At 37.4% G+C, this 18685-nt stretch overlaps 2 pseudogenes; both read left to right on the top strand.

Annotated features, from left to right (window-relative positions):
* LOC138906769 (uncharacterized) overlaps nt 1–18685 on the top strand; it is a 46876-nt pseudogene that overhangs the window by 18759 nt on the left and 9432 nt on the right.
* Nucleotides 2938–16656, top strand: LOC104095327 (cysteine--tRNA ligase CPS1 homolog, chloroplastic/mitochondrial-like; annotated as a pseudogene).

Below are 18685 nucleotides of genomic sequence, written 5' to 3'. Positions count from 1 at the left end.
ATAGGAGTAATTAAGATGGATAGCACTGACACACGATATATTTGCATGGGTTTTTGTAATGGATGAGCGCAAACGTAACGACTCCAACACTTAGGTTTATGAACTCAGTAATTACGTGCAGCATAAATCTGCTCTTTCCCAATGGAAGTCCTTTGAATTTTATAGTGACTCAAGAATGTCTTCCCTGAATTGGCTTTCAATTCTTATATAGATGTTCTTTAATTTCTTAAAAACAAAACTATATGCCTGCATATTTGTGTAACAAATATAGGTCGATAGACAAAATCTGTTAGCATTCCTAAAATATTTGAACCCAGTGCGCCGTTTAGAGATACACTAAACCTCAACTAGAAACAAAGGCTAATATGCCATTGCTCTATATTTCAAGATTTAGAATCAACTCAAGCAGGTTAGAGAATGACAAAGAAAAAAGCAAATGCACCTATACCGTCAAGATATTAAACAAACAAGTGGCTTGCATCCAGCACGCCATTGACACTGAGCATTTGAACTGTTGGAGTAGGGGTGGCAAAACAGGCCCAAACCCATGTAATCCGTCCAACTCGCCCAAATATTAATGGGTTTGGGCTAGAGTGATTTTGTAGATGGGCTGATTTGGGCTAGCCCAAAGTAACCCATGAAAAACTACTAGCCCAAATTAACGCATGATAGTGCCCAACTACGACCCATATGAGTGCCCAAAATTCTCTCTTGAAGGTGGACATATGTGAACCTTCACTTATGCTCAATCAAATAAAAATATGAGTAATTCCTTGTCCAGAAAGGTGAAATTTAATTTATAATCTCATGATGAAATAGAATTGTTTTATATGGTCAAAACATTTGTTCTTTTTATAAATCACACTGTGATCAATCATACACTTTAGAATATTTAAAAATAAAATAGGAGGTAATCTAATCTTAAAAGTAAAAGAATAGATCTCATATATTATTATCTTTGAAAAGTTTCATTTTTAGAAAACAAAATATTAGTTCGACATGAAATCAAAATGAAAAATGAAAATGAAACTTTAGTTGGGGATTGAACTAAAGACTACTCCCTCCGTTCCATAATAAGTGACCAGTTTGCTTTAGGCACGCCCATTAAGAAAATACTAAATTCTATACAAAAATACCTAGTATGACTAAACTACCCTTGCAAATTAAATGATTTTCTGAAATTTCCATTTATTTTTTATCAATTACAATAATTAACAAGGTTAATACTACCATATCTAAGAAATCGAATTAGTTGTGATCTTAGTCACAGAAAGAGTTGCTGATGGTGTCTTACAAAAAGGAAATTCAAGATAAAAGAGAATAGATACGGAAAAAGTAAAGATTTCTCGTGACATTGGTTGTCTTACAAGAAAAAACAAAAGGATTTTACATTGTAAAAATAAGATGGATTTTCAGAAACCACTATTGTTTAGTGAAAATTAATTTTCTATAGCTACCATATACATAATTACTTTTTATAGCTACTATTCAGTTGTTACAGTAGTGTATTCACATATATTCACGTTGTTGTATTCATGAATACAGCAACAAAAAGCGCTTAAAATCAGGACAATCCTGCTGTACGCGCATATATTCGCGCCATGTATTCATGAATACAACAGTAAAAAGCGCTTAAAATTATGGCAGTCCAGCTATACGCGCATGTATTCACATATATTTGCGTTGCTGTATTCATGAATACAACAGTAAAAAGCGCCTAAAATCAGGGCAGTCCAGCTATACGCGCATGTATTCACATGTATTCGCGTTGCTGTATTCATGAATACAACAGTAAAAAGCGCCTAAAATCAGGGCAGTCCAGCTGTACGCGCATGTATTTACATGTATTTGTGCCATATATTCATGAATACAACAACAAAAAGCACCTAAAATCAGGGCAGTCCAGCTGTACACACATGTATTCACATGTATTTGCGTTGTTGAATTTATGAATACAGTTGTACGCGCATGTATTCACATGTATTCGCGCCATGTATTCATGAATACAGTAACGGCAATCCCTTAAAAATAGGTATATCCAGCTGTCTAAGAGAGAGAAAAATAATAAATAGTATATTTCAAGCCTTATTTCATGCCTTAATGGTAGTATATACCTAAAATACTTATTTTACTATAAAATATAAAAGGTGGTTATAGAAAATAATATTTTAAAATAATTTTTGTTTATAATAAATAGAGTATATACCTTTGCTATAGGAGGTAATGAGTCAAGTTGGGCAGGTTGGGCTATAACCCACTGTTTAGCCCATATTGACCCAAACCATTTTAACCCAAGTAACATTTGGGTAGGTTGGGCAATGACCCATTTATTAGCTCAGCTCATTTTAACCTGTCCAATTGTAGCCCAACCTGCTTATTTACCACCCTTGTGCTGGAGGCATCAACTAGTATATGCAAAATTATAATAGTGATACAGCAATAGTATAGTATATCATTGAGTAAGCCAATTTATTATGAATAAAAACTAGTACGCCAATAATATGTAACTGTATAAAATCTATATAACAATATCATACCAACTAGTGTTTCTTTAAAAAACTTTAACAATGTGTGCATTACTTTTATTTAACAATGGAGTAATAAATTTTTACTGTTATTAATAAAATTATATTAGTAACCTACCAATAATATAGCAAACACAATGAGAGAAAGAAATTATTGGGAGTATATTTTTTGCTTGAAATAAATTAATATTTCTGTTGAGAGAATTTTGCTATAGATGGTAAGCTTTCGCTTTCTGTTTGATATATAGGGAAAAAAGAATTCCTAACTCCTGTTGGATTCACTCCTAATATACCTAATCACTATGGATCGGACTAGGAATAAGTCTTTCACCACCCCTAAATATATATGGTTTTGAAGGGCGAATCAACAATGGATAAGAATACGAATAAGGAGAAGGTGTAATTTTACATCTACAACACGATGAGCAGGCAGAAAGAAGCCTTTCAAATCGAAGGAACCTGGGAAGGTTAAGATGTACGTGTGTGGCGTTACTCCTTACAATTTGAGTCACATGGGCCATGCCCGTGCCTACGTATGTTCCCTACAGGTACCTCAAATACTTGGGATATGATATTGTTTGTGTGCGCAACTTTACTGATATAGATGACATCGTAATCCGTCGGGCTAAAGAACTTGGAGAAGAAGTTGATCCAACAGCTCTGAGTGCTAGATACAGCCACCTCCAAGAGTTTCTAAAAGACATGGATGATCTTCAGGTCCTCCCACCTACTCATCAGCCACGTGTTACTGATCAGCATATGGAGCAGATTAAGGATATGATTGCTAAGATAATGAGCAATAGATGGAGATGTCTATTTCTCTGTCGATAGTCCATTATTATCTGAGCGAAATTAGAAGATAATAGTGCTGGAAAACGAGTTGAAGTTGATTCAAGAAAGCGGAATCCTGCTGATTTTGCCTTGTGGAAAGCTGCAAAGCCTGGTGTGTTTAACCAAAGAATTAGATTCTCGGTTAAAGCCTACTTTTAGAAGTATTCGGGTTACTGATAATCAAAAAATTCAATATTCTCTTAGAAATAAGAAAGGAAATTAGAATAAAAATGACAAAGTAATCAATAGAAAGCACAAGAAAGTAATTATATTCCAATAATAATCAGAACGTGTCTGTACAAATGATATTTCTTTCCCTTATATAGAGATCTTCAAGTACAACGTCTTTTTCCTTTTAAGACCGAGTCATTATGAGCATTAATGACATTAATGAAACGTTATAATTGGTAATCGTAACTGTTCGTGAAGATTCTGTAACGTTTGTAATCATCCACGCTCATTAATTGAAGATCCATGAATCTGCCCTTTTTACTGTCTTGGTTCATTCCACCGGTGCCTCTTCATATAACTTAAAGAGACTCGAGCAACCATTTCTTTTCACCTCGTGGGTGATTTGTTCGTATCTGCTGCGACTCGTGTCTCTTTTAGTGCTCCTCTCCAGCTGTTGCTTTTCTAGTGATCCACGTGCCTTGCCATGTCAACTACATAATTAACTCCACGTATAATATTTATTTTTACCAATACAGATAGTCCCCCCACTTACTAATTATTCAGCAATTGAATATTTGGGAAGTGGATATATTTATGGCGGGAATTTTTATCGTCGTTTCTCACGTACCATTGCATCTTTCTCTGAACCAATGCGTCGTATGTCACTTCCATTTAATGCATGTGACACGTGGCAGTCATCGATTGGTTTCGCAACTCTTCAGCGGGTTTTATGGCTTTTTTGCGGCTGCATCAGTTATGAAGTGACTGTTTTCATAATGACGTTTCCATCATTACCCTCTTTACATGACGGTTGCTTCTGCATATAAATACATCCTTTGCCTTTGCTTTTACGAAAAACTTTCTTCAGTGTTCTTTATTCACAACTTACTCTTGTTCTTCATTATGTACTACTTCCCCATACAACTATGTCTTCTTCAAATTCTGATCCTCGAAAAGTCGTCTTAGTAGATGAACTTCCCCCTTCTTCCACTCCTATCAGGAGTAGGAGAGGTGGTAGGTTACGTAGTTTAGGGTAAGTGTGTATACGTGGTTCTCCTTCTCAACCCAGTACTACTTCTCCATCATCTTCTAGAACTAGGGCTTCTTCTTCACATATATCTTCCTCTAGAAGTAGGAATTCTAGTGAACCGCTTCGTGAACCTACTGTCGACGAGATTATTCCCGCTGAACTTTCCTTTGTCACTGATAGAGAATTAATTAAAAATCAGGTCATTTCCATGACTTCTCATGATCATGTTGATATTTACCCTTCCCAGATTACTGAGGGTTTAGTTTCTATTGTGCGGAGAGATTGCTATTGGAAATTTGACTTCCCGATTCTGGTCCCCCATGAAAATCAACGGATCACTTCCTTTAAAGCTGATTTTTCTTTTGTGTATACATATCCCTTCACATTAGGTTTTAGGCCACCTATTGATCCAGTTATCATTGAGTTTTGTCGTTTCTTCGATGTGTGTTTAGGACAAATTAGTCCTATTGTATGGAGGGTTGTGGCATGCCTTAGATACTTGTCAAATTTGGCTTCTTTACCCTTCACCTTTTACCATCTGATTCATCTTTACTCTCCCAAATTATTTCGTCATGGGATTTTTACTCTCGTGGCGAGGAGTAAGAGGGTTTTGGTTAGCCCTGAAGACGACAAAGATCGTGGCTGGTATGCCCGATTTGTTGCTGCTCATACAAGTGTGTTAGTAGGTGAAGAGAACATGTCCTTCCCTGAGAAGTGGAATTTTGCACGTAAGTTTTTCTTTTAATATTTTATTTCTCTTCTTTTTTTGTGAAGAACTTGTAATCTCGTAACTGTTTTACTTTTCTTTTTTAGCAACCATGGGAACTATTGAGGAGATTTCTGATCTACGTGGTTGGGTAGAGAAATTGTTAACCGTTGCTCCTATGGAAGAAAGGTCCTGGAAATACCTTTCAAATAGATTTGGATGGAAAGTTAAGACTCACAGTAACTTTCTCTTTCACTTTCTTCCTTACTTCCATGTTTATTTTGGAACTTATTACCCCTTTCTTTGTTAGGGTTTCCCATTCGAGGTGTGAGTGCTGCTTCAATCACTGTTTCGAGGCTCTCTCTATCAAAGGCTCAAGAGATAATCTTGAGTTCTTAGTCAAAAAGAAAAGCTGATAGACCACAGAACTCTGAGGATAAAGAAGAACGGGACGAAGGCTCGTTGGTTCGTAAGCCACGAGCTAGGAGACAGGTCATTTTAGATGACAAAGCTACTCCCCCTCCTAGTTCTGTTCCCATGTCCGAGCCTGAAAATGCTACCTTAGTGAATTCTAATGAAGAGACGCCTGCTGCACCCTGTGACTCTACTGAACATCTATTTTCTCGTGGGTTTGACGAAGAAAGCTTTGGCTTTATATCTGAGGAAACGCCTCTTGCCACTTTTCATGCCTCTACTCCGATTGGACCTCAGTTACCCGTTCCTGCTGCTATTACCACTGTTCCGCCAGTGGCTATTTTGACTTCCTCGACTGCCCCTACTGTTACAACTTCCCATGTTAAAGTTGGTTCCTCCAGTAACAGTAGGGCAATAAAACAAGTTACCATTAAGATTCCTGAAGATGGTAATCTTTTGAAGAAATTTGGCCAAGCTGATGTATGGCTGAAACCACTGATTAGCCCAGTTAAGAAGTCAAAACTGGAAAGTCACAGCTTTCTAACGTGGATAAATGATATTGCGCATTCGTCTTTAAAGGTATAAACCTTGTCTTTTTATTTTACGTGATTTCTGTTTTACTGGTATCACATTCCTCTTTTTATTGCGTAGATCAATCTCATCGGAACGGAGATGATGAAAAGGATCGTCCACACAGAGCAGTTGATGAATGATTATCACACTGAGGCGGACAACTGGAAAGAACTGTTCGAGGGACTTCAACTTGAGATGGAGGTTTTAGAGGAAGAAAAGTGCACCTTAGAGCAGCAAGTGCACCTTAGAAAGCCTCATCCAATCAGGTGGGCAAAGACAAGAATCTTCTCGAGTCTTCATTTGCTGAGCAGCTTTCCACGGCTTCTGAAGAAATTAGGAGCTTAAAGGATTTACTAAACTAAAAAGAAGCTTACTCTGGAGAGCTTGTTCAAATGCTCACGCAAACTCAAGAAGATCTTCGTGTATCCTCAGACAAGGTTCAGTTTTTAGAGAGATCTCTTGCCCCCTACAGGCTTCATACGATGCTGCCTTGAATGAGAAGGATGAATTAAGAGCTGAGGTTGAGCAGTGAGAAAAAGATTATGAGGCCCTTGAAGATAAAGCCGTTGTTGATGTTAGTTGGGCTTTTTTGAACACTTGCCTCGAAACGTTAATGGAAGTAAGCCGAGAAGGCTTTGACTTAGATGTTGAGATTGCAAAGATTAGAGAGACGATTGAAAAGACCCAGCAGAGTCAAAGCTTTTCTTCACCTGAGGTTGACATTCCCGAGGGTGATGAAATCGCTCATGGTGAGGCTGTTGTTCAACCTTCTCCTGCTCAAGTTGCTCTTCCTTCTGGTGATGATGCCACTCTTCATCCTACCGATTCAGATTCTGCCCTATATTGAAAGTTAAAAAGTTTGAAATGTTTCTTTGTTTTTTTAGTATTGGTGGAACATTTGGAGATTTACCCCTGGTCCCATTTGGGAGTAATGTTTTGGAAAATCTTATCCCTAGTCCGTTTTGGGGTTTTTTGTATAAGACAATTAGGTTGGAACTAAGTTCATACTTAGTTTTAACCAAGCTATTATAATATCATCTTCTAAGTTTTTGTTCAACTTCTATGATATTTTATTCCAAGTTTCTTTACTATTCTTTTGTTATGCATTAAAAATGCTTTAGTACTTCGTGACTTTTTGAAACAAGCACGATTTATAAAAGAGGGCCCTTTTATAAATGACACTTAATGAAGAAGACGTCTCAACTTCATAATGGTGTAAACATACGAAAGAAGAAATAGGAACACACATGTTTCTTTGAATAACTTTGAGAAAGTTTTGTATCTTTCGAACTTTCAAATTGTATAATACTTTACATGTATTCAAGTATCATCTATAACTCTTTCGTAACTGTTTTCTTTACAACATATTTTAAAAAGTTCAAGGGTATATCTTGCAACCCATGACTAAATTATATCTTGCAACCCATGACTAAATATTTCCATTCGTAAGATTTTGAAATTTACATCCACGAGTATATTCTTCATAGGTTTTTGAATCAGACTTGCATTTTTGGCTCTTGACTTTGCTCTTAACTTTCGATTTGTTGGGTAGACCATTGGCTTGACTTGAATTCTTACTTTTCTAGTCTTCTTTGCCTTCCTTATATATATATATATATATATATATATATATATATATATATATATATATATATATATATATAATCCCCCAAGTGTTTGAGCTTTGAAGTATGAAATCTCGAGCACTTGATTATTCCTTCCACGTGGTCCATTTCCTGAAAAGAAAAAATATACGGGACTCGGAGGTATATATAATTTAGATGATGACTGCTTAACCCTTTATATTTTCATCAGAAAGGTTGTAACCCTAGGCCGAGAATAGTGTTGCTTCTGCGTGTCTTTCAGGTCTAATATCATCATTTGGTGTGGGTTAGCTTTTTGCCTATCATCTAAAATTGTTAGTATAATTTTATCTGTACAAAACAAAAATCATAATTGAACGATACCTGACCGTGGGTATTTCTTTTGCTCAGAAATAATATTTTTTTAAATGAAGAGCATTCCAACTCGAGGGTAAAAACTAAAATCTTGCCAATCATGGTTTCTAACACTACTAGAAATTCGGCAAAAACCGACCAAGGTCGACCCACCAGTTTTTTTATTTTTACGAAACCGACCAACTTTTGTCGGTTTTCTTTGGCGCAAAAATGCAGGGAACTATTTTTGAGTCCCGCAAAATTTATGTTTCAAGAAACCGACCAACTTTGGTCGGTTTTTCAATTAAAATAAATAAAAATCAATATTAAAAAAACCGACCAAAATTGGTCGGTTAATTCGGCCGGTCACTTAAAAAAACCGACCAACTTTGGTCGATAATTTTACTTTTTAATAAAACCGACCAACTTTGGTTGGTTATTTTCGTGCGAAAATACAATTAAAGAGTATAAATCAAATAAAAGACAGTCTTAAAATAAAATGTACCAATGGTCTAGTGGTAGAATAGTATCCTGCCACAGTCCAGACCCCGGTTCGATTCCCAGATGGTGAATCTTTTTATTACATAATTAAAATACCGACCAATTTTGGTCGTTTTTTTTTTTTGCAATATTGTTTTTTGAATTTAATTGACCGACCAAAGTTGGTCGGTAATTTCCGACCAACTTTGGTCGGTATGCCTTTCCGACCACAAAAATACCGTCCACACATAAATGGTCATATTTTGGTAGGTTTTTGGCCATTACCGACCAACGTTGATCAGTTTTTATCGGATTTCTAGTAGTGTAACTCGTAGGCACCTTTTCTAGCGATACCTCAAACTTTATAGGGTCCTTCCCAATTTGAATTTAACTTTCCTGCTACGGTTGTTTTCATTGATTGGAAAACCTTTTTAAGAATGAAGTCCCTAATTTTGAAGTACCTGAGGTGAGCCTTTCTATTGTAGTATCGTTCTATGATTTTCTTTTGTGCTGACATACGTATTAAAGCTGCTTCTCTTCTTTGTTCGAGTAAGTCCAAGTTTGTTCTTAATTCCTCATTGTTCGACTCTTCTGTTGCCAATGTGAATCTCGTGCTTGGTTCTCCTATTTCAACTGGGATTAAAACTTCTGAACCGTACACAAGAGAAAATGGAGTTTCTCCCGTGGCTTTTTTGTTGTGGTTCTATAAGCCCATACCACTCCTGGTAATTCTTCAGGCCAATTCCCTTTTGATGTTTCTAGTCTCTTCTTCAAATTATTGATGATAATATTATTTGTTGACTCAGCTTGTCCATTTGCCACTGGATGATAAAGTGAAGAGGTTATTCATTTGATTTGCCAACTTTGAAAGAACTCCGTGATTTTTGAGCCTTTAAATTGTGGGCCATTATCACATACGATTTCTTTTGGAACTCCAAACCGGCATATAATGTTTCGCCAAATGAAGTCTTTCACCTCCTTTTCTCGTACCTGTTTGAAAGCTCCTGCCTCTACCCATTTGAAAAGTAATCTGTTAACACTAATAAGAACCGTACCTTTCCTTTAGCTTGTGGTAAAGGCCCTACTATATCCATTCCCCATTTTATAAATGGATGTGGGGAAATAACTGTATCTAATAACTCTGCAGGTCGATGCATATTGTTGGCATATCGTTGACACTTATCACATTTGGCTACAAAATTTTTCGCATCTTCTTCCATTTTAGGCTAGTAGTATCCTGCCCTGATTAGTGTTTTAACTAAAGATCTTCCACCCGCGTGATTTTCGCAATGTCTTTCATGTACTTCCCTCATCATGTACTCCGTTTGATTGGGTCCAAGGCACCTTGCTAAAGGCCCGCCAAACATTTTTCGATATAAATTATCTTGAATTAGGCAGTAACGAGCAGCTTTTCGTCGAAACACTTGAGATTCTTTCTTGCCTTCAGGTACGATCCTGTACTGCAAAAAATTAACAATCTCGTTTCTCCAATCCCAGGTTAAATTATTAAAGATTACCTCATATTTATCCTGGTCAAGTGCTAAATGAAATAAATGTATTACAATAGCATTTTCTTCACTCGTTACTTCTGCAACTGAAGAAAGGTTAGCCAACGCATCTGCTTCTGCGTTTTCTTCCGTGGGTATTTGCACGATCTTCCATGACTAGAATTGCCTGACCAGTTCTCGTGCCTTTTCCAAGTATTGTTGCATTCATGCCTCTCTAGCAGTGTAAGTCCCCTGCATCTGATTGACTACCAGTTGAGAGTCACTTTTAATCATGATTTTCTCTATGGAGAGTTCTCGTGCTAGTTCCAAACCTACAATTACAGCTTCACACTCTGCTTCATTGTTAGTCATAGGGTAACATTTAATTGCTTGTCTTATACTTTCACCTGAGGGTGGGATTAAGACAATACCTAAACCGGCTCCTTTGACATTTGAAGAGCCATCAGTAAATAAAGTCCATGTACATGGATTATCTCCAATAAAAATTTGTAATTCCTTTTCTACTTCAGAAATTAATTTTATATTAAAATCTGACGAAATCTGCTAAAACTTGAAACTTTATTGTTGTTCTAAGTTGATAAATAGTGTCATATTCACTTAGTTCTATTGCCCACTTGGCTAGTCTGCCTGACAATTCTTGTTTATGCAAAATATTCCTTAATGGATATGCAGTTACTACGGAGATAGGATGGCATTGAAAATATGGTCTCAATTTCCTAGCTGTCGTGACTAATGCTAAAGCTAGTTTCTCTAGATGAGGATATCTAGTTTCAGCATCTAATAAATATTTACTAACATAATAAATAGGAGATTGTTTACCTTTGTCCTACCTTACTAAAACTGCACTTACAGCTGCTTCTGCAACTGCAAGATATACAAATAGTCTTTCTCCATCCCTTGGTTTAGACAGTAGGGGAGGATTTGTTAAGTATGCCTTCAAATATTTGAGGGCTTGTCGGCATTCCTCAGTCCATTCAAACTGATTTTGCTTCTTCAATACTGAAAAGAATTTAACGCTTTTCTCTGGAGATCTTGAAATGAATCTTCCCAAAGCTGCAATCCTACCTGTCAATTTTTGTACCCCTTTTTTGCTTGTGAGTATATCAGGTATTTCTTCAATAGCTTTAATCTATGCAGGATTTACTTCAATTCCTCTATTAGATACGAGAAAGCCTAGAAACTTACCTGAAGCTACGCCAAAAGCGCACTTTTCTGGGTTTAGTTTCATATTATATCTGCGGAGGATCTCGAAGGTAGTTGAAAGATGTTGAAAATGATCTTCCGCTTGTGTAGATTTAACCAACATATCATCAATGTACACTTCCATCGTCTTCCCCAGGTGTTCTTGGTACATCTTGGTCACCAACCTCTGATATGTGGCTCCAGCATTTTTCAAGCCAAAAGGCATGACTTTGTAACAATAAGTCCCCATCTTTATCGATCACTTGATTTTTGAATGATCCTTGCTTCCTCTTCTTTTGTTTGACAGGTATGAATGATGGATCTTCATTTAATTTATGAGTCATCAACTTCGGAGGTATACCTGTCATATCTGAATGGGACCATGCAAAACAATTCGCGTTAGCTTTTAAATATTCGATTAACTTACCTCTCCTATCTGGGTTTAACCTTGCTCCGATATGAATTTTTCGATCTGGCCATTGTTCGAATAGTGGAACCGCTTCAACCTCCTTAATCGTTGTTTTAATATTTTCGTTCTCCTCTGGCTCTTGAATTACATCTAGTCTTGAGTCCACGTCTGTTTGTTTTGATACAATTTCTGTTGAAATTTAATTTACCGCATTTTTCTCACTTGCACCCGCATCTTTTTGACTTGCACTCGTATCTTTTTGACTTGCATTCGTATCTTTTTCACTTGGCTGTATCACCGAATTGATGCTCCTTTAAGTTTGTTGATCTCCTCAAATCTGTTAAATTCCCTATTTTGAAGGGAATTTGATAACTTGATGTAATGTGGATGGCACATCATCCATATCATGAATCCACGGCCTCCGAAGAATCACATTATAGGCCATATCCGTGTCTATCACTTGAAATTTTATTTCTTTGATGACCCCTTCTGCGCATGTGCTTAGTTCAATCTCACCCTTTGTAATAACGATTGAGTTATCAAATCCAGATAAGGAACATGCTTTTGGAACTACACGATCGCCCATCAGCATTTCATTCACCACTCGTAATAGAATGATATTCACAGAGCTACCTGGGTCAATCAAAACTTGTTTTACATTAGTATTATGTATAAGTAAAGATATTACCAGTGCATCGTTGCAAGGAATCATTAATCCATCGACATCTGCATCATCAAAGGTTATGTTTTCGTCTTCCAGAGTTTGACGAGTTCGCTTCCCGTGAGTTATTGTGAACTTTGTTGTTTTTATTGCGGTTGTATAGGTTACGTCGTTGACTTCTTCTCCGCTGTTTATCACATTTACTATTCTCTTTGGAGACGAAGGTTTTGGGGGCTCTTGCCTATTTTTCATGTAAGCTTGTTTGCCTTTCTCACTGAACAATTCTGTCAGATAGCCCTGCTTCAATAAATGTTCCACCTCACCTTGTAATAATCTGCAGTCCGATGTTCTATGGTCGTGATCATTATGGAATTCGCACCAAAAGTCTGGGTTTCTCCTATTTGGATTTGATCTCATCTCTTTAGGCCATCGTACCTTATCCCCCATGCTTCTTAAAACAGTGACCAACTCGGAGGTACTCACGTTAAAATTGTAGTCCCCAATCCTTGCGTTTGTATTAACATCTCTGTTACGTTCACCTCGATCTTTTTTGAATCTCGACGATGACGAACCTGAATCTCTATTTGCGAACCTGTGATCAGCCTGCACGTTTTCGAATTTGGAATGAGCTTCTCGCCCTGAAGGTCCTATATATGGCTCGTACCTATTCTTACCGGACCTCTTCTCAGATTCTGGCCGCCTCAAAACTATTTTTTCTTCAACCCTTGATTGAGCTACGATATCTTCTTTGATCCGTAACTTGGTACTGTACCTATTATAGACATCATTCCATGTCGTGGCAGGAAATTCTCGTAGGCTCTTTTTAAGCCTCCTCGTAGCTTGTGAACTTTTCTTGTTTAAATTGTTTGCAAATGCCATGGCTGCCCAATTGTCAGGTACTCTTAGTAGCAACATTCTTTCACGTTGGAATCTGTCTACGAATTCTCGAAGCAATTCTGTATCTCCTTGCTTTACTTTGAATATATCCTTCATTCTCTTTTCAACTTTTTGTGCACCCAAGTGTGCTTTTATAAATAGATCTGCAAGCTCAACAAAAGAGTCAGTAGAATTTTCAAGTAAAAAAGAGTACCATGTTAACGCTCCTTTAGTAAGTGTTTCACCAAACTTTTTGACCAGCACATATTCAATCTCCTTCTTGGTTAAATCATTGCCTTTTACTCCCGTGGTGAATGCAGTAACGTGGTCACGTGGATCGGTTGTTCCATCGTATTTTGAGATGTCAGGCATTTTGAACTTTTTGGGAATTGGTAATGGAGTTGCGCTTGGTTTCCATGATTATTGTGAATATTTGTCAAAATCAACTCCTTTGATCACATGTGGTACGCCGGGTATTTGCTCAATATGGTCGTTTTGTTCTTTCACCTGTTTCTGCAAGGTTAGTATTAAAGTTTATAAATCAGAATTATTAGGTGTACCTAGTCTCCCATCACGTGACTCGTTGGGAGTTCCTCCGCTTCCAAAATTAGCCAACCCTGATCATGGAATTTCCACAGTTGCAGTATTATTTGGTGGAGGTGTGGGTGGCACAGTTGGTAGTCCCCTCACGAAAGCCTGGAGAGCATCATTCACGTACTCAGCAATTAACTGCTTCACAACATCCTGCTCGACAGTTTGTTCATTTCCATGTTATTCATTTTTATGAGTAGTGGATCTTTCTGGTGATGCTTTCCTTGAATTGCGTGGGGTTCCTTGAGGTGATGGAACTGGAGTTCCTTCCACCTGCTGGTTGTTGTCATTGACATTTGACATGATTCAGTTGAGAGAGAGTGATTTCGAAAGTAAGAGAAGATTATCAGATTCTCGGTAACGGAACCAAATTGTTTAACCAAAGAATTAGATTCTCGGTTAAAGCCTATTTTTAGAAGTACTCGGGTTACTGATAATCAAGAAATTCAATATTCTCTCAGAAATAAGAAAGGAAATTAGAATAAAAATGATAAAGTAATCAATAGAAAGCACAAGAAAGCAATTATATTCCAATAATAATCAGAACGTGTCTGTACAAATGACATTTCTTTCCCTTATATAGAGATCTTCAAGTACAACGTCTTTTCCCTTTTAAGACCGAGTCATTATGAGCATTAATGACATTAATGAACGTTATAATTGGTAATTGTAACTGTCCGTGAAGATTCTGTAACGTTTGTAATCATCCACGCTCATTAATTGAAGATCCATGAATCTACCCCTTTTTACTGTCTTGGCTCATTCCACCGGTGCCTCTTCATATAACTTAAAGAGACTCGAGCAACCATTTCTTTTCACCTCGTGGGTGATTTGTTCGTATCTGCTGCGACTCGTGTCTCTTTTAGTGCTCCTCTCCAGCTGTCGCTTTTCTAGTGATCCACGTGCCTTGCCGTGTCAACCACATAATTAACTCCACGTGTAATATTTATTTTTACCAATACATGGTGAACCAAGTTGGGACAACCCTTGGGGTCGTGGAAGACCAGGTTAGCATATTGATTGCACTGAAATGAGTGCTTACTATTTAACACATTTGATAAGTTATGTATCTTGCTATGTTTTGATGATTTAACAAACTTATTATTGAGAACCAGATGGAGAACCTATTCCACATCCTCTGAGTGCTCAAGATCAACAAGTCTCAAGTCTGGGACATGCTCTAACATTCAAAGTCCAAGAAATAACAGAGGGAATAGATCGACATCAGTTCCCTTGCTGACAGTACCAGTTAACTCCCCACGACTGTAAAGTGACTGCAATTGTTCCTCTACACACACGCAATAGTGTAAACAGTGAGCAGTCACTTTATGGGGAATGCCTTTGTACCAAACATGCTTGCATCATTCAAGTGATGTCACTTATGTAATATTAACATGAAGCAAAGGCAAAACATTACACTGGCATACTCTAAAATTCATCAGGCTCTCTCTCAAGTGTATTGCCAACCTGCAAGTGACAGTTAAGGCGTCAAGAACAAAGCGCAACATAACGAAGGACCAATTTCCTGAATTGAGTCATCATATATCCTTAGTTGTGTAGCACCTTTGTCAAAGTGATTAACTTGTAATTCCTACTTAGCTTAGTTAGAATCATTGTGTAGGAAACTTTTGTAAAATCATAAACCATGTATTTGTCTCTTGGATAGAGTTAGTCGAGTTATAAGCCTTGTAATGGAGTTATTACAAAGGGTCTTGTAATAGAGTTATTACAAGTTAGTGAGGGATTAAGAGGTTAATTCCTAGGTTACAATAGTTTGTAATCTGAAATTTGCTCAGTGGCGAAGTTGAAATCCTACAAGGGTAGGTCGTGGTTTTTAATCCCGTGAGCTGGATTTTTCCACGTAAAGCTCTATTGTGTTATTTACTTACAGTTGTGTGAGTGTGTTCTGTGAAAACTAATAGAGAACCTAGTTCTCTATATAAGTTTGGTGGACCCTTAGTTTGTATCAACATTCTTTTGATATACATGGTGGTGGAATGGACTTGATTTTTCCACACCATGAGAATGAGATCGCCCAGAGTTGCACTGTTTATGGCCCGTAGAGTAATGTCAACTACTGGATGCATAATGGTTTTGTTACCAATAATGGTACGAAGATGTCAAAATCATTAGGGAACTTCTTCATTATACGTGACGTTACTCCATTGTACCATCCCCTTGCTTTGAGGTACTTTTTGTTGGAGACGCACTACCGTTCTCATGTTAATTACTCAATATCACACATAGAAATTACCTCAGATTCTGTGTTCCACATTTATCAGACATTACATGATTGTGAAGAAGCTTTGTCGCCGTCCAAAGTACTAAAGGGGGTGGTTGTGCGTGTTAGCTGTGAGGCCGAGAAATGCATCAAGAAGCTGCGTAATGAGTTGGAGATAGAACTTGTTGATGATTTGCATACGCCTACACTTTTAAATGATGCTCTTCAAGAAGCCCTTAAACTTATGAATACTTGTTTGAACAAGCTAAAGAATGAGCATATGCAACAGCTACAACATGAATTAGTTGTTCTAATCGTGTCCCTAACTGAGCTCGGGAGAGAAGTGAAGGCAGTGTTGGATGTCCTTAGATTGCTAGTTGTTGATTCAACTTGTGCTGAGGTTTTGCAGCAGTTTAAAGAGAGAGCATTGAAAATAGCTGAGTTGACGGAGGGAGATATTTTGCGTGCAATAGAGGAAAGAGCACTAGCAAGGAAAATGAGGAGTTTCCAAGAAACGATCAGATTAGAAGTGATTTACTAGTCAAGGGAGTTGCTTTAATGGATACCGGAACACAAATAGGTTGGAGGCCTTTTGTAAGATCTGGACAATAATTTTACTCTCACTCTGCCAATTTCACAGATAAAATAGTCTGTACAGCTAAAGAACTAGAGAAAACTACAGTTGATGTTATAATGAGGAATGTTAGTGAACTTAATTCCACAAAGCCTTATTTTTATTCATGTCAATGAGATGAATGACTCTTAACTTCTATTTCAAAGATGTTGAAGTATTGAACTTTTTCACTTGATATTCAGTTAGTATTGGTATTTTTTTCTACTGATGATTCCATACGCTCACGTTAGAGTACGTTTGTTGACAAAGCACATGAAATGAAAGTTCTGGTGGGCCCATAGAAGGTGCACACTATTGCGCTTAGTACAACATAACTAAAGCACAAAATTCCTAGAAATAACAGAAATGCCCCTAATCGTCAAGATAGCACGTTGATAGAGAGCTGCTAAACCATCACTTATAGAATAGTAGAATTGAGTGAACATGAAAGGAACAATAGGAAGGTGGATTGATCTCTCATTAGATTGTCGCCGGTAACTTTTTGCCTTCAAATAGTTTCCGGGGGAATAAAGAAGTATCAACTAGGCACACAAATTAGTATTTTTGAATTCGAACTCGTTGACACTATAGTTCAAATTCTGACCTCGTGACTACTATTTATTCTTAGGAAGTGGTTCAGTTGGCATCCGAACACTAATTTTCGCGTTCCGCGTTCCACATGAAAGACGAAACTTATAATGAGAGAGGTCCCTCAGTACCATAATTTCTCGGGAACAAGTTTGTAATAAGAGAGAGGAACATAATTGGATGGTTCTTATAGATTGTGCTTAATATTGCCAACAGTACAGGGGATAAAGGCCAATGACTTCTCCTCAGGATTGGATCTGGATATGTAGAAGGACGATGCGCATTCTGCAGCAGATATTTACTTCATTTGGCCTAGAATGTATTTCATCCTTATAAGTTATAAGTTAATAGGAAACTTTACTTCCCATAGCTAAATCTAAGAGCTATTAATGGATCATAGCTACCTTTTAATTTATTTATTTTTAATAGCTAATACCAAATACACAGAGTTATTCCACCGTATAGTCTTTTATATCAACCCTCTTTCTCTCTTCTCCCTCAACTCTGTCTCATTTTCCCTCTCTCTTCTCCCTCGGCAGTAGAGAAGTCACTGCCGAGTGTCTTCTCCGGCGGAGTTCTACGGATCCCAACTAAACATGTGCCTCTTTCTCTCTTCTCCACACATCACCACCCTCCGCCATATACCCTATTCACCGCAAATCACCTTTAAACATCGTCACCACCCACCGTCATATCCAGATCTGAAATCACAAAGTTGCGATCAATCCATTACTGGCAGCGAAAACAATGGAGGAGGAAGATCGGAGACGTCACTAGGTCTGGATATAACAAGATGCAAAAATCCATGACTTCTTCTCCTTCTTTGTATATCACATCTGAGTGTATTCGTCTGATCTGAGACCTATTCCTCCACCACTACTTTTCACACCTGAAAAAGAAGCCACCTTTTTCTTCTCCATTGCCTTTCATGTCGGAAAATCATTGTATAAACAGAAAAGGGCCTAAAATGCCCATTTACTATATGAAATAGGACAGGCTAGCCGTCCATTAAAGGTTGGTCTCTAATCTGTCCTTGCCGTCAATAAATGGGCTCATATTTTCCCTCCATCACTAACGGGAGATTTATAAAGCCACGTGGAATATATTTTTGCATTTTAAAAATCCAAAACCTGATTAAAAAAATCACAGGTATCTGTGAGGGCAAGTTAGATCCAGTTCGAATTGTACAGGGGCATATATGAGTCAGTTATAATAGTCATTTCTCAAACACTTTCACAACTCCATATTGGTTTACTTAGACCTATTTGACAACACCAAACTAATTATCACAGCAAATAAACTCAATCATAGATACAAACATTTAAGTGAACGGCAATGACTTCATTAAATCCTTGTACAAAAATATAAT

Source organism: Nicotiana tomentosiformis, chromosome 1 (assembly GCF_000390325.3).
Source record: "Nicotiana tomentosiformis chromosome 1, ASM39032v3, whole genome shotgun sequence".
Taxonomy (NCBI): domain Eukaryota; kingdom Viridiplantae; phylum Streptophyta; class Magnoliopsida; order Solanales; family Solanaceae; genus Nicotiana; species Nicotiana tomentosiformis.
This window is presented reverse-complemented; position numbering and strand designations above follow the sequence as displayed.